Below are 13,274 nucleotides of genomic sequence, written 5' to 3'. Positions count from 1 at the left end.
CAGTACTATTTTTTCTTTTTTTCTGCTCCATGAAGGAAGTTGCTGGTTTGTACAATTTTATGAAGTAGATTTTGTAGTTGCACACTACTAGTAATTGTGTTTGCAACTCAATATCATCACTTTTGTTGATACATTAGGAGCACTGGATATACAATTGTTCAACAACTAAATATTTAACCAGTTGCCAACAAAGGCACAAATAGCAACTTTTTTTACACAGTGCATGAACTAATTCAAGCAGCATAAATTAGATAAAGAGAAATCATAGATGCTGAATGTGTCCACTTGGTCCCAACATTGCTAAAAAAGACATCATTATTTCCCTTTTTTGTTCCAAAGTTACAAATGAGGAAACAGAATCACAGGAGCCTCTGTAGACACACACCAGCAGTGTGCTCTGTAGATTGGCACTGGCTGCATTTTTTTTCTTCTTTGGGTGTAGCTCCAGCGCCGATTTGTACCGTCGACTCTTTACCCTACCCTTTGTAGTAGACCATGGAGGATCCCTGGGCACAAAATCATCAGAAGCTTGTGCAAGGGATGCAGCCTCCAACGGAGCAGTAGGACCGTCACGATCACCTGTGTAATAATCATATAAAAATTTTAGTATTTTTGTTATTGTGCAACCAGCACTGATGTTCTGTGCAACCACACAGTACATTTTGTGCAACTAACTGGTTGCTGTGTGCAAGTTAAGTTGAAAAAACACCTGCAGTAGCACGGCCTGTCATGGTACTTGGATTGTAGTTGCCTATGGGCAGAACATGAAAAACAAGTTAGATTTTTAGCTTGATCCTCAAACTAACACAGCGCACGCAACTAGGCAGCATGTTCTGTTCAACTGGGCACTATGATATGTGCAACTAAAGTCACTCACCCTAGTTTTTGTTTTGGAGTCGGTGAAGGTACTAACCTGGGTGATGAGCCCCCTGAGTCCTGCCTGTAGGTCCATTGGGAGTAGCACAAAGGGCACTGCTAGTTGGGCCTGGCGGGGGAGGAGGTCTTTGAGGGTTGGCATCACCTATAGGCAGAACAGGACAAACAAGTCAGTTGTGTTTATCTTTTTGATGCTCGAACTAACACAGCGTGCGCAACTAGGTAGCCTGTTCGGTGCAACTGAGCACCATGATGTGTGCAATTAGAGTTACAGACCTAGTTTGATGGGGAGTTGGGGGCAGGTAATTACCTGGACGACGAGCCCCCTGAGTGCTGCCTGTAGGGCCACTGGGAGGAGCACGCGGGGGAGGAGGTGGCGGAGGATGCCGTGTACAGCCAGGAGGGGGAGGAGGTCCTTTAGGGTTGACATCACCTATATCCAGAACTGGAAAAATAAGTTAGCTGTGTTATCTTGATGGTTGAACTAACACAGCGTGCGCAACTAGGCAGTATGTTCTGTCCAAGTGGCTACCATGGTGTGTGCAACTGGGCACAATGATGTGTGCAACTGAAGTTACACACCTAGTTAGATCAGGAATTGGGGCAGGTAATTACCTGGATGATGAGCCCCCTGATTGCTGCCTGGAGGTGGAGGAGGTCCTCGAGGGTTGCCATCATCTGATGGCCCCGTTGCAGCAGTCGGTTTTTTCTTTTTCTTGGACTTGTTCAGGTGGCCGATCTCGATACGTGCTGCACGCATATGCTTGTATACAATAGCTTGTGCTGGATCAGAACCACTCGCAAACTTTGCTAGTTTCCGAAAATCGTATATCATGTTCCTCTCCCTTATCTGCTTCTGATTGAGGAGGCATTTCATCCGGTTGCTCATAACCAGTCCCTGGCGCACTAGGTACAGCAGTAGGTGTCCACCGTCTTAGCAAGTACCTTTCCGGTATGACATCAATGCCAACATGGGTGAACACCTTGAGGATGTGGCAACAGAGGATGCCGTCCTTGTTCATTTTACAGCACTCACACAAATAGGAACCCTCCTCCACCCTTGCCTGCACCAAGTAGTTTCGAGAACCATATTTCGCAACAAATTCCTGGTTCGGTCTGAGCTCAAACACATCAGCACCAACTTGGAATGCATTATAACGTCCAATCAGCTCAAACTCTTTTCTGAACTTGCGGTAAAGGTCTCTAGTATAGGTTTTGTAAGCTTGCTTCTCTATTGGGAAGTTGGACCACAACTCAATCTCAAGGTGTTCTGTCCTGTAATCATTGCAGCTTCCTTGGCAAGGATGTGGTTCTGGATTTTCTTATATTGCTTGACGAAGTTCAGCATTGAGTTGTGTGGGTTCACATATCTTTTGAGGACGGCGTTGAACCCCTCACTACGCTGTGTAGACTGGAGAAAGGGGAAGAAGCTGTGTTTGAAGTAGCACGGCACCCAAGTTGACCTGTATTCGTCCAACTTCTCAAAGTGCGTGTGTGTCATAGCCTCATACTTCATCATTAACCCAGCCCAATTCTGCTCAAACTCGTCTATAGTGAAGCTGAAGTCAACACACTTGTTGAAATCATCAGAGAGTCCTAGATTCCGGCACAGCAGCCAACCAACCTTTTCCTGAGCCTTTTTCATGATGTGCCATCGACAACAGCGGTGCATGGTGGTTGGAAAGATGCTCTGTATTGACTGCCTCATCGCACCATCCTGGTCGGTGATGAAGTTGTCAGGAGGTTTGCCATCCATAGCCTCTAGGAATGCTCCAAAGACCCAATCAAAGCTCGATGCCAACTCCTGCCTCACAAACGCGCAACCCAGCATGAAAGATTGGCCATGTCGGTTTATTCCTATGAAGGACGCGAATGGCATATTGTACAAGTTGGTCATGTAGGTGGTGTCAAACGATATGCAATCATGGTACGCCTCCGCATAAGCTTTTCGAGCTAAGCCGTCCACCCAAAATATGTTGACAACTCTGTCCTCTTCATCATATTTCACCTTATAGAAGAAGTCTGGATCGTTTTTTTGTATATCCTTGAAGTGCGCAATTTTCTCAATCAGATCACCCTCCTTTGTGTCATCTCTACGGAAACGTGTACAAAGATTTGTTATTGCCTTTGGTCCGAACGGCACCATCATCTCAGATCCATAGAACTCTGCCATTACATGCATCATTCGTCCTGCATAATACAAAAACAAACAGTATATCCTTTTTTTAGTTGCACAAATGGCATATCCAGCTGCACAGTAATAGGACACGTGTTGGCATAGAACATAATCGCAGGAAATGGACACCTAGCTGCACCTTTTTAAAAACACTTTGCAGTTTTTGCATACAGGACATTGTGTAGTTGCACAGTAAAGACAATCTAGGTGCACAAGAAGCACCAAAAGTGATATACAAAAAGCATGGGAAGTTGGACACCAGTTGCACAGTTAAGCCATTTCAGTTGCACAGTAGTACCATAACAGTTGCACACTGGACTGCCTAGAGGGAAACTTAATTCTTCGAGGGATATAGAAAAAAACCACACCTGTAGTCAAGTTACAGTTATAAAAGATGCGCAGAAACTCCTTTTCATCAGGTGAGATGCCTTGGTGGGATCTCAAGTATTTGGACAATGACGGTTTGTTCACAGGCGGATGATTGTGGTCAGGAACAAAGTGCGTCACCTCCCATCGCCCATCTATCAGCTTCACCAACATTTTCGCCTTGCATTCAGTCTGCTTTATTGTCTAGCGTTTGCGCTTCTTCTTCTTCTTAATAGTACCAGCCTCCTCTTCAGCAAATATTGGAGGTTCTTCTTCCATCTCCTCATCACTGTTAACAGATTTTGGATCTGGAATAGGGTCCAGGACATGAGGAGCCTCAGCTCCTCCATCATCAGCTTTGGGCTTCTTGAACTTGTTGCAGCAAAACTGTTGTTTTATCAATTCATTGGTGCGGGCTGTCCGTCTAGAGGTGTTCATCTTGATAGAGAAACCCATCCGTAGTGTGTAGCTGTTGTAGTGATCCTTAGCAATTTGAAGGCTGTCAAACCTCATGCCAACATAGGGTTCCATAGGTTGAGAACCAGCCTCATCCTCTCCTTCTTCTACTTGCACAACTCTGTCAACAGCCCCAGCTTCTAGCTCAGTCCTGGTTGGACCAGGAACATTTGCCTCGGTTCCTGTGTCATCAAGAGTATGGTTCTTTGACTGCAAAGACACCACTACAGGGGCACCACGGGCTGATGACTGGCCTGCCACATTGTCATGGCCCGTAGGGTTACCATCACGACTTGCCTGCGTGTAGTAAACAGATCGACCATTTTCTGTCCAATTTTCTTGTTGTATGCTGGGTTGCTGCTGATCCATATCACGAGGAAGCTCATTGAGATCTGGAGGCAACTCATTGAGATCAAGCATTTTTTTCCTTGTTCTTGGATGCTGCCACACACTCCATGCACATATATAAAAAGAAGAAATTGATGCCATCAGTTGGTAACCACAGAAAAAGAGTGTTTCAAACAACCTAAAAACTTAGTAAATAGGCAGTTGCACACCATTTTGTGATAATCTTAGTTCCAAAAACAACATGACTGTAGCATAATCTTTTATTATAACAGTTATGAATTTTTTTGTTTGCACAGATTTGTTTTGTTAGTTGCACAGTTTGCAGTAAATAACTGGCAAAAGCATGACTTCTTTTTGCTACAGAGTTTTTCTGACTTTCCCACTTTTTTGTTTTGTTGTAATGATTTGTAGGTTTCCTTTTCGCAAGGAACTCTTTTCAGATTTTTCTGCACATAATTGGATGCTACATTTGAGAAGGAAAATCCAGGTAAAAGAAGAAAGAAGAATTGGAGGACAGATTATAGTTATATGTTTTTCATCGTCGTTTATGTTTCTAGTTCTGGTATATTTGAACATATTAATATGGTTTGCAATAGGTGTGGGACCAGAATATATGCGTGGGACAAGATTATATGTGTGAATATGTTAATATGGTTTGTGGCTTCATTAGCCATGGACAAAAGTTCTTGTGCTTTTCCTGTTGCACTACAGATTTCTGGTTTTCGCTAGAATAGACGTCTCAATTGCCAGGATGCATCTTTGCACTTGGCCAGCATACATATCCAGTTGGACATTCAATGTTTTTAGTTGGCTAGAATAGATGTCTCAGCTGGCGAGGTTGCATTTATTTCAGTTTTTGGCCAACATGCATGTTCAGTTGGACAGTTAATGCATTCAGTTGGGTAGAATAGATGTCTCAGTTGGCCAGGATACATTTTCTCAGTTTTTTGCCAACATGCATGTTTAGTTGGCCAGAAAACATGTTTTTTATTTGCACATATACTACAGTTTTCCCAAAGTGTTCACTCACAAACATGTATTGCGAAATATACATGTTTACTTGGCTAGGATACATGTTTAGTTGGCCAGGATACATGTTTTTTAGTTGGCCAGATAACACGTGAGGTACAATGCATGTTTTAGTTTTGGCTAGCATGCATGCCGAGTTGCCAGAATATAGGTTCAGTTGGCTGGGATGCATGTTCAGTTGCCCATTTATGAATTTTTAGTTGCACATATCTATTGGGCAGTCAATTTTTTGTTCATTTTGCAAACAATATACTACAAGTTGGTAGAATGCATGTTTAGTTTTTGGCTACAATGCTTTGTTGAGTTGGCTTTAATCATGTTTTAATTGGCCAGAGAACTTGTTTTTAGTTGGCTTGTTTAACACATCCAGGTGGTAGAAACTTGTCTGGCATGCATCAAGTAGTTTTTGGCATGTTTGACACATCCAGCAGTAACATCAAGTAGACTGGTGTGATGTGCCAGATTCACCTCTTTTTTGAAGCAGATTCTCCATGGATCCATGGAGAAGGGGGTTTACATATGCCTATGTAGTAAAAGAAAGGGGGAAGTGAAGAGGTGCAGAGGGGGCTTACCTGCTTGATCTTACTGCCTGGTATGGCTCTGACCACCCTGCCCTTTAGATCTTGAAGCAGCTCCTTCTACTTTGGGGCTCCCATGGCGGCTGTGTAGGAGGAGGAAGAAGGGTTGGGGGCGATTTCTTTTGGATCTTCTTCTGGCGTGGAGAAAAAGAAAAAGGCAGCGTGGGAGGGGCTGGGGCGTGGGGGCGAGCGGGGGCGTGCGTGCGAGCTGGAGACAACTGGCTACGTGGGGCTCGATCGGTCTATTTTGATGAGCCCCTTCCTTTTCTGTTTCGGGGGGACAGGGGGTTTCCTTTTTCAGCCGGCCGCTCGGTTGCACTAGTGGGCAGCCGAACGCCCACTAGACACGTCCTATTAAGAAAGGATTTAGTTGTGCTTCCGGCGCGGCACAGAATGGCCGCATTGCATTAAACAAGGCATACATATCGTATTTATTCGGCGACTTCGGGAGCTTAGCCGTCCATTTGGACATTTGGCAGAGTAAAGGTTTTTATACGAGGGGGAAAAAAGAACAATAATAGTACAGTACGTAGTAATATGGCAAAGTAGGAGTACGCAGCACGCGGTCTGGGACTGGTAGAGCCTCCCTGGGAAAACATGGCTGCTCCCTAGGAAACACAGCAGTACACTTCAGTGTAGTACCGCTGAACCAGGGTCCAGGGGCCGTCCATACGATGGGCAGGCGTGGCGAGGACGGTGGCGTCGCGTCGCGTCGCATGCATGCACGCAGCTCACGCGGCGTGTAGTAGTACGTGCAACGTGCGTGCGGTTTGTCAACGAGGGTCGCGTTTCTTCCGGATCCGGTGCAGTTCGGCCGTACGTGCGGGGTTCGATTCATTCATTGTTTTCTTCCGGCACCGGCGCTACGGCAGGGGTGGTGGGATCGCGTCTCGTGCGCGCGGTTCCGGTCCGTTTCCTTCGTTTTCCATGCGTCGCCGCATGGGTCAGTCCGCGATGAGTTGGTTGGCCCCCAGGTCGACGGCGGGGACACGATCGAGGAGACCGGATCGCCATCCCGCGTGTGCACCGACGGGCGATGGCACAGGGCGGCACGAGTCATGAGAAGGATGGTCACGCCAGGTGCCAGCCGCGTTAGGCGCGGCGTTGCCGTCTCGTCTGTGCTCTTCGGATAGCATGCGGTGGCGCCGGTGAGAGACGCTCGGCGGCTGCATGCGTTGGCAGGAAACGTCGATCTCGACCTCAGGTGCGGCCGACGGCCGACGGGGATGCTGCTGGTCGCGGGTGCCCATCGGGCTGATCGTGCCTTGCTTGGAGGAAGAGAAGCTGAGTGATACCCGCATTTGTCTACACTTTGGAGGGCACATTCCGTCTGAAAACGATCACTCACCAAATGGATTCTGAATGGGACTCTGGAAGACTGATTCATCCAACTAACGACTCACAAGCCAGAAGCTCGTGGCAAGCATGCATCGACGAGCATCACTCAACTGCACGGCAGGGATGCCGTGCAACGCCACTTGATGACAACGACGACGACGGACGAAGCTCATCAAGAGTTGAACATCGGCCATGATTACCGGCCGTTAGGCACGGAAATTTCGTCGTTAATCCCGTGGTTAACGTCACGTCATTTTCGTGGCCTCTCGGACTCTGCATTCCACCTTCCGTATCTGCTGGGCAACAAATCACAGCCTTGGGGTGGCGAAGCACACGATCAACTACCGGTTTTGGCCGCCGTGAGTGTCCGGTCAGTCGGTCACGCTACGTACGTGTGATACGTATGGCGCATGGCTAGTCTCTTCCGCGACCTGCGCTGCTATCACCACCTCGTACTTCCTGCCTAAGAAAATTACAAAGCAGGACGTACGTACGTACGATCTCAAGTCAAAGCTCGCGCTTCAAACTTCAAACGCGCGCCTAACCATGCACGTCGGAGTTCCTTCCCTGCGCGTGTTGCGCTCGGAGAGCAGACGGCCCATGCCAGCAAAAGTCAATACACCATGGCAAAAGGAATGCCGAGTTTGCCAAGCATTTTTTTTTTGTTTTTCATGGGATTTTTCCCGTGACTGAACGAACGGATTGCTTCGTCTGATTTACTCATCTAGTCTAGAACTAGAAGTAAAGATTTGTTTGGTGCTAGTTGACCTTTGTTTCGTTCCTACTAAACGTTACAAAACGAGCTAGCAGGATGGAGAAACAAAGGGTCCATCTATGCATGTCATCCACCGAGCTAGGAGTGGTGGGCACATACGTAACCACATTTCTTTATCTGATCCACACACTGCATGCGTCCACGCAAGTGGCCACGCCCGTCGCCAAAACGTTCGTCTCCTGCTGCAACTTCTTCTCTCACCGCCTCAGCGGTGACGTGGGCAGCAGCAGCAGCACCAGCTGATTAAACAAAGTAAGCAAGCATCAAGCCTTTCCAACTGGGCAAAGCTAAGCACGGATGGCTCCAAATTCCAAACAAAGTTCCGTTCGTCTCGTCCGGTGTCGCGCCCTCCAGGGGTGGCCAGGCGTTAGGCATGCAATGCAAGAGGCTGGTTCCTTGCGATCGAACACCTGCAACACGCCGAATGCCTAGTGTGATGTGAGACTACTAAAAAACTCAAGAGAAAATCCATGCATACTACTTGACACTTCTCGACGAAAGAAAATCCATGCTTTGGAGCGTTGGGTTGGTGACGACCGGCGAGCGACGACGGCGAGTCGACAACGTTGCCGCCCCGGGATATATTGCTGTGTTGTCTCGCAGTTGTTGTCTGGGGACACTGATAGAAAAAGGGCCTTTAGTGGGTTTTTTTTAAAAAAAATAATTTTTTTTGAATTTTTAAATTTCTGAATTATTTTAACCTTTAATCTCTAATCACCCCTCATCACTGCTCAATTTAATCTGTAATCACCCCTCATCATTTCAAATCATTTAACTTCCCGGACGGTCATCCATCCTCCCACTCCCTCAGCCTGAGCACGCTTAACTTCCGGGTTCTATTCTCCCTCGTTTCCAAGTCTGCACTCATTGTTTTCCTGACAATAGTAAGATGTCAATCCTATTAACCCTCAGGAGTTTAGCTTGAGCATGAAGTCACACATTTTACTGTTTGAGTTTGAAACTATTGTTCTAAAAAACAATAATTTTTTAGTAACACTAATATTTCTTGAATAAGTACTTTGACCATTGTTTGACCACAGTTTGACCATAGTTTCACCAGATTTGACCAAAATTCAAAAAAACTGAAATAATTATTTAATAACACTAATATTTTTGAATAATTATTTAGTAACACTAATACTTCTTGAATAAGTAGTTTGACCATAGTTTGACCAGATTTAATGAAAATTTAAAAAAACTGAAATTTGAGCATAACTTTTTTTCCTTTTGGAATTTGAGGATTCTACAAATTTGCAAACAGGCCGTAGGCGGTCTCCATCGGATGTAACTTTTTGAGTAGATGATTTTTCATATAAAACACTTTTTAATCCGAGTTCGTATGCAAAAGTTATGCCCATTTTACAAATTCCAGAGAGATTTTGTAAATAAAGTCGAAATCCATATTTGTAAATTTTCTCAACAACTAGACCACATATCACATGAGAAACTTATTTTATTTTATTTTTTTGACATTTCCATCATTTTGTTTTGTTTTTTCTAAAACTGAAAAGGCGGCCCACCGGGGGGGGGGGAGAGTTTGAAAATGGGACCTTTAGTACCGGTTCGTGCCATGAACCGGTACTAATGCCTCAAAGCCCATTAGTCCCAGTTGGTGGCACCAACCGAGACTAAAGGTCTAACCTGACCTTTAGTATCGGTTGGTGCCACCAACCGGGACTAATGGGCATCGCACCCTTTAGTCCCGGTTCGTGACACGAACCGGGACTAAAGGGCCCAGGTGAACCAGGACTAATGCCTTAGCCGCACGAACCGGGATAAATGCACCCATTGGTCCCGGTTCTGGACTGAACCGGGACTAATGGGCTTACCCGGCCTGGACCAAAGCCCCCTTTTCTACTAGTGGGACATCTCGCTCGATCTTGCAGCATGCATTTTCTCACGTTCTGTGTCGCGTCAAATAGTCTGGGTAAGAGCGTCTACAGCCGAACTTGGCAAATTTAAGCACACAAGCGCCTCGTGTCAGCATATAGTGACCGGACACTCCTTAAATCGCGTCATCCACATCCGTGTCTCCCATATTCAAACCCCTATATCCATACTATAGCATGCAACGTCGATCAAACTATCTAGATCAGCTCTGGACGTAGAAATTGCACAATAGTTTCCCAAAAGATCGACCAAAGTTCACACAAACGACGCACAACTATATACTATATCTAAAACTTGAAATTAAAATCAACTTCACCACTTTCAGGCCGACCCTTTCCCTTTCTGGTCGCCGGCGTAGCTGTACCCATCGTCGGCTGGTGAAGGATCGTCCGATTCGACGGAGGAGGAGTCGATGATGACGAGGCCCTTGAGGCGCTGGACGACTCGGTCCTGCTGGCGCCTGAGCTTGGCCGGCCGAGCCGGCTTCTTCAACGTCTCCCACTCGGACTGCTCGATGGCAAGCCAAAGAGCCTTGGCGTTTTTCCGGCGCAGCCACGGAGCGCCCATCTCCATCGTCGTAAGCGGCCGGCGGTAGACCCACGCGAGGAGCCGCTGGTCCTCTTCGGGCTCCGCGGGTGACCCACGCTGGCGGTGGACAGAGCTCTCCACAGCCTCCATCTCCCTTGCCCACTGCCTCTCGCGGCGGGCGGCGCACGCCTTCGACTCCGGCTTGCGCGTCCGGGCCGGTGGGCGGGCACAAGCACCGACTGCTGCCCACGAGGGGGAGTAACAGTCGACGGGGCGAGGGAACGGTGTGGGGAAGCAGCAGCCGGCGGGGTGATGAGACGGCGTGCGGGAGGCGCCGATTGCGCCGGCCGCCGGTCGGAGCTGCCCATTGGCCGAGAGGAGCCAAGGCCGGTGTTCGAGATGCGCCGACGGGGAAGCGGCGGCTGCGGCGAGGCTGCAGATCCGGAGCTGCCCCCGGTGTCCACCTTGGACCGCTCCAAGGCGATGCGGAGGGCAAGCTCATACTCCGGATCCACCTCGTCCTCGGAGCAGCTGTCGGAGCTCGACATTGCACCGGATTCGATCGGAATCGGCGAGGAGAGAGGAAAGGACGGAGCGACAGAGGAAAGTGAGTGAGCTAGGGTTTCAGACTGACAAGGCCGATGGGGTTTTTTGTGGGACATCCGTGGGGTCGTTGGTGGGCCGGACTTGTCAGGCGGACGCGTCCGGGCATGCCCAGGCCACCCCATTTGTGGACTAGATATGGGGGGAGCCGGTCAGTCTGGACGCTTGAGACCCGTTTGAGGTGTCCTTCTGAGTCAAAAAAACGTGACCGAACTTCCCGCCCGACCGTATAAGGCGTCTTTGAGAGGTCCAGTAGTAGATGCTCTAACGCATGCAGAGAGCGCACCAGGAATAACCGTCCTGTTATAGCGGTAGACAGAGACGGTTCTGGTTCCAGTTTTGGAATCTTCTAGAAGGTTCGAGTTGGTTTTTGTCTGATGTGGGAACCTTCCTGACTGGTATTATTCTGTTTTCGTTTTTTCCTTTTTCCGGGTTATCTTTTTCCTAAATGTCCTAGTTTTCAAATGCTTTTCACAAATTTAAAAAGTTCCTGCTTTTAATATATGATTTTTAGTGTTTAATTTCATAACATATTCCTGTTTTCATAATTTGTTCACAAATTCATAAAATATTTGGAATTATAAAACATGCTGGGTTTTTTCTTGCTGGGCATTCCAAAAAATGTTAGCGTTTTCGAAATTTGATCACAAATTAAAAAATGTGTTGATGTTCGGGATTTAAATAAAAACTCGCTGCAGTGCTGCTACCAGAAAACCCATTCGATACAGTATGAAAACAGAGTTGCTACAGACGAACGCTCTATATGGCTCATGGCCGGCTCCAGCGAACGCTCTATGTTGCTCCACTATGGCCATGTTGCCTAGACCGTCCGTGATTATTTTCACCTAAACTTGTTGCATGCATTCTCCTTGACGTCTTAAGTTAATGTTTCTTTTCATACTCCAACGATGGAATATAGTCCGGATGCATGGCCAAATGAACCCAATCCACAAGAGTTTGGGATTCTGAGCTGCAGGGTTGTTGCCATCTCTTTCAGTTAGGTCTCCTGGATGTCACTAGCACCTAAACTATAACGAACTTTTGTCAGGGTGCATGGATAACCTTAATGAAAGCTTGGGTTGCTGCAGTAGTTGCCCAAGCTAGCTGCATATGATTAGTTAGGCCGGTCACAACCCACAAGCACGCACGATATGTTCCTGCCGTACCGTATGGTAAGAGTCAAAACTTTGGTCGTTAATTCCCCCGCCGTGTAAGGAGGAATTGAACTGGAAGCTATGACCTGATCAAATGTAGTCTGAATTTGACGACAGGGATTCTCCCCAAATACAGGGAAGGGAAATATAAAAAATCTCGTCAGGTCATTCATTTGACCAGACCGTATATCAGTTGTGTCGGCGACGGCACTAGTACGGTAGATTCAGCTGTAGACCGATCCTAGTTAACCATTGCCTTTTTTTCTCTCTTTGCGACATAGTACTTCATCCATGCCTGATTGAATAGTTGGCACAGCCTCTCTATTTTCCGTTTCGATCCATTTTCTCCCTACAAAACGTGTACCAAATATATATAAAGAATATGTCAATCGTCGGCACAAGGAATGGTCCCCAGAACCCAAACAGCAACATGTATATTGTAGAACTTGTTAAAAATCGACAACTTTTAAATATGGATCTCAGGACAGAGGCATGGTACTGATCTCATGGAATAAAGTTTGTCTACCTAAATCCCATGAAGACCTGGGAGTTTTAGATCTTCAGGTTCATAATCAAACCCTGCTCATGAAATTTCTGCATAGTTTCTTCAATAAAGAAGACATTCCATGGTTTAATAATATTTGAGAGACGTATTACCAGGAGATAGATTGATTGGTTCATTCTGGTGGAAATCTGTTTTGAAACTGTTGCCCACATTCAAAAAGCATACGAAGTGCAAAGTTGGGAGAGGAGATACTATAATGCTCTGGACAGATAAGTCGATGAACAGCCTCCTGATCACACTGTTCCCTGAACTACACTCTTTTGCTATCAATGAAGACATCACTCTGTTCCAGGCACAGCAGCATGAGGACCTGAGTCACATTTTTCATAGACCTCCGTCACTCCAAGCATGCCTGCTGCCTAGCTAATTTCTTCCATGTTTCCCAAAACTGGTGTTGGTAGATTCACTTTAGTCTGGCTGTTTTTAGCCTTTGTAATTATACTTTGTTTTATTTATTAATATAAAAAATATCATAGAAAGATTGTTCTAAGGTTTCGGCTCAAAAAGAAAATCGACAACTTGCTGGGTGTGCCTGCTGCCTAGCTAATCACATTCACAAGTGCTACTGGTAGGTACAGTGAAAGAAAGAAAT

At 46.6% G+C, this 13,274-nt stretch overlaps 1 pseudogene; it reads right to left on the bottom strand.

The window, feature by feature from the left end:
* Positions 1-359: 359 nt before the first annotated feature.
* On the bottom strand, positions 360-4,243 carry LOC125547086 (protein FAR1-RELATED SEQUENCE 5-like; annotated as a pseudogene).
* Positions 4,244-13,274: the final 9,031 nt, after the last annotated feature.

This window comes from Triticum urartu, chromosome 3A, assembly GCF_056163025.1.
Source record: "Triticum urartu cultivar PI428250 chromosome 3A, HENAU_Tu73, whole genome shotgun sequence".
NCBI classification, from domain to species: domain Eukaryota; kingdom Viridiplantae; phylum Streptophyta; class Magnoliopsida; order Poales; family Poaceae; genus Triticum; species Triticum urartu.
The sequence above is the reverse complement of the archived record's forward strand: the minus strand, read 5'-3'. Positions and strand labels throughout refer to the sequence as shown.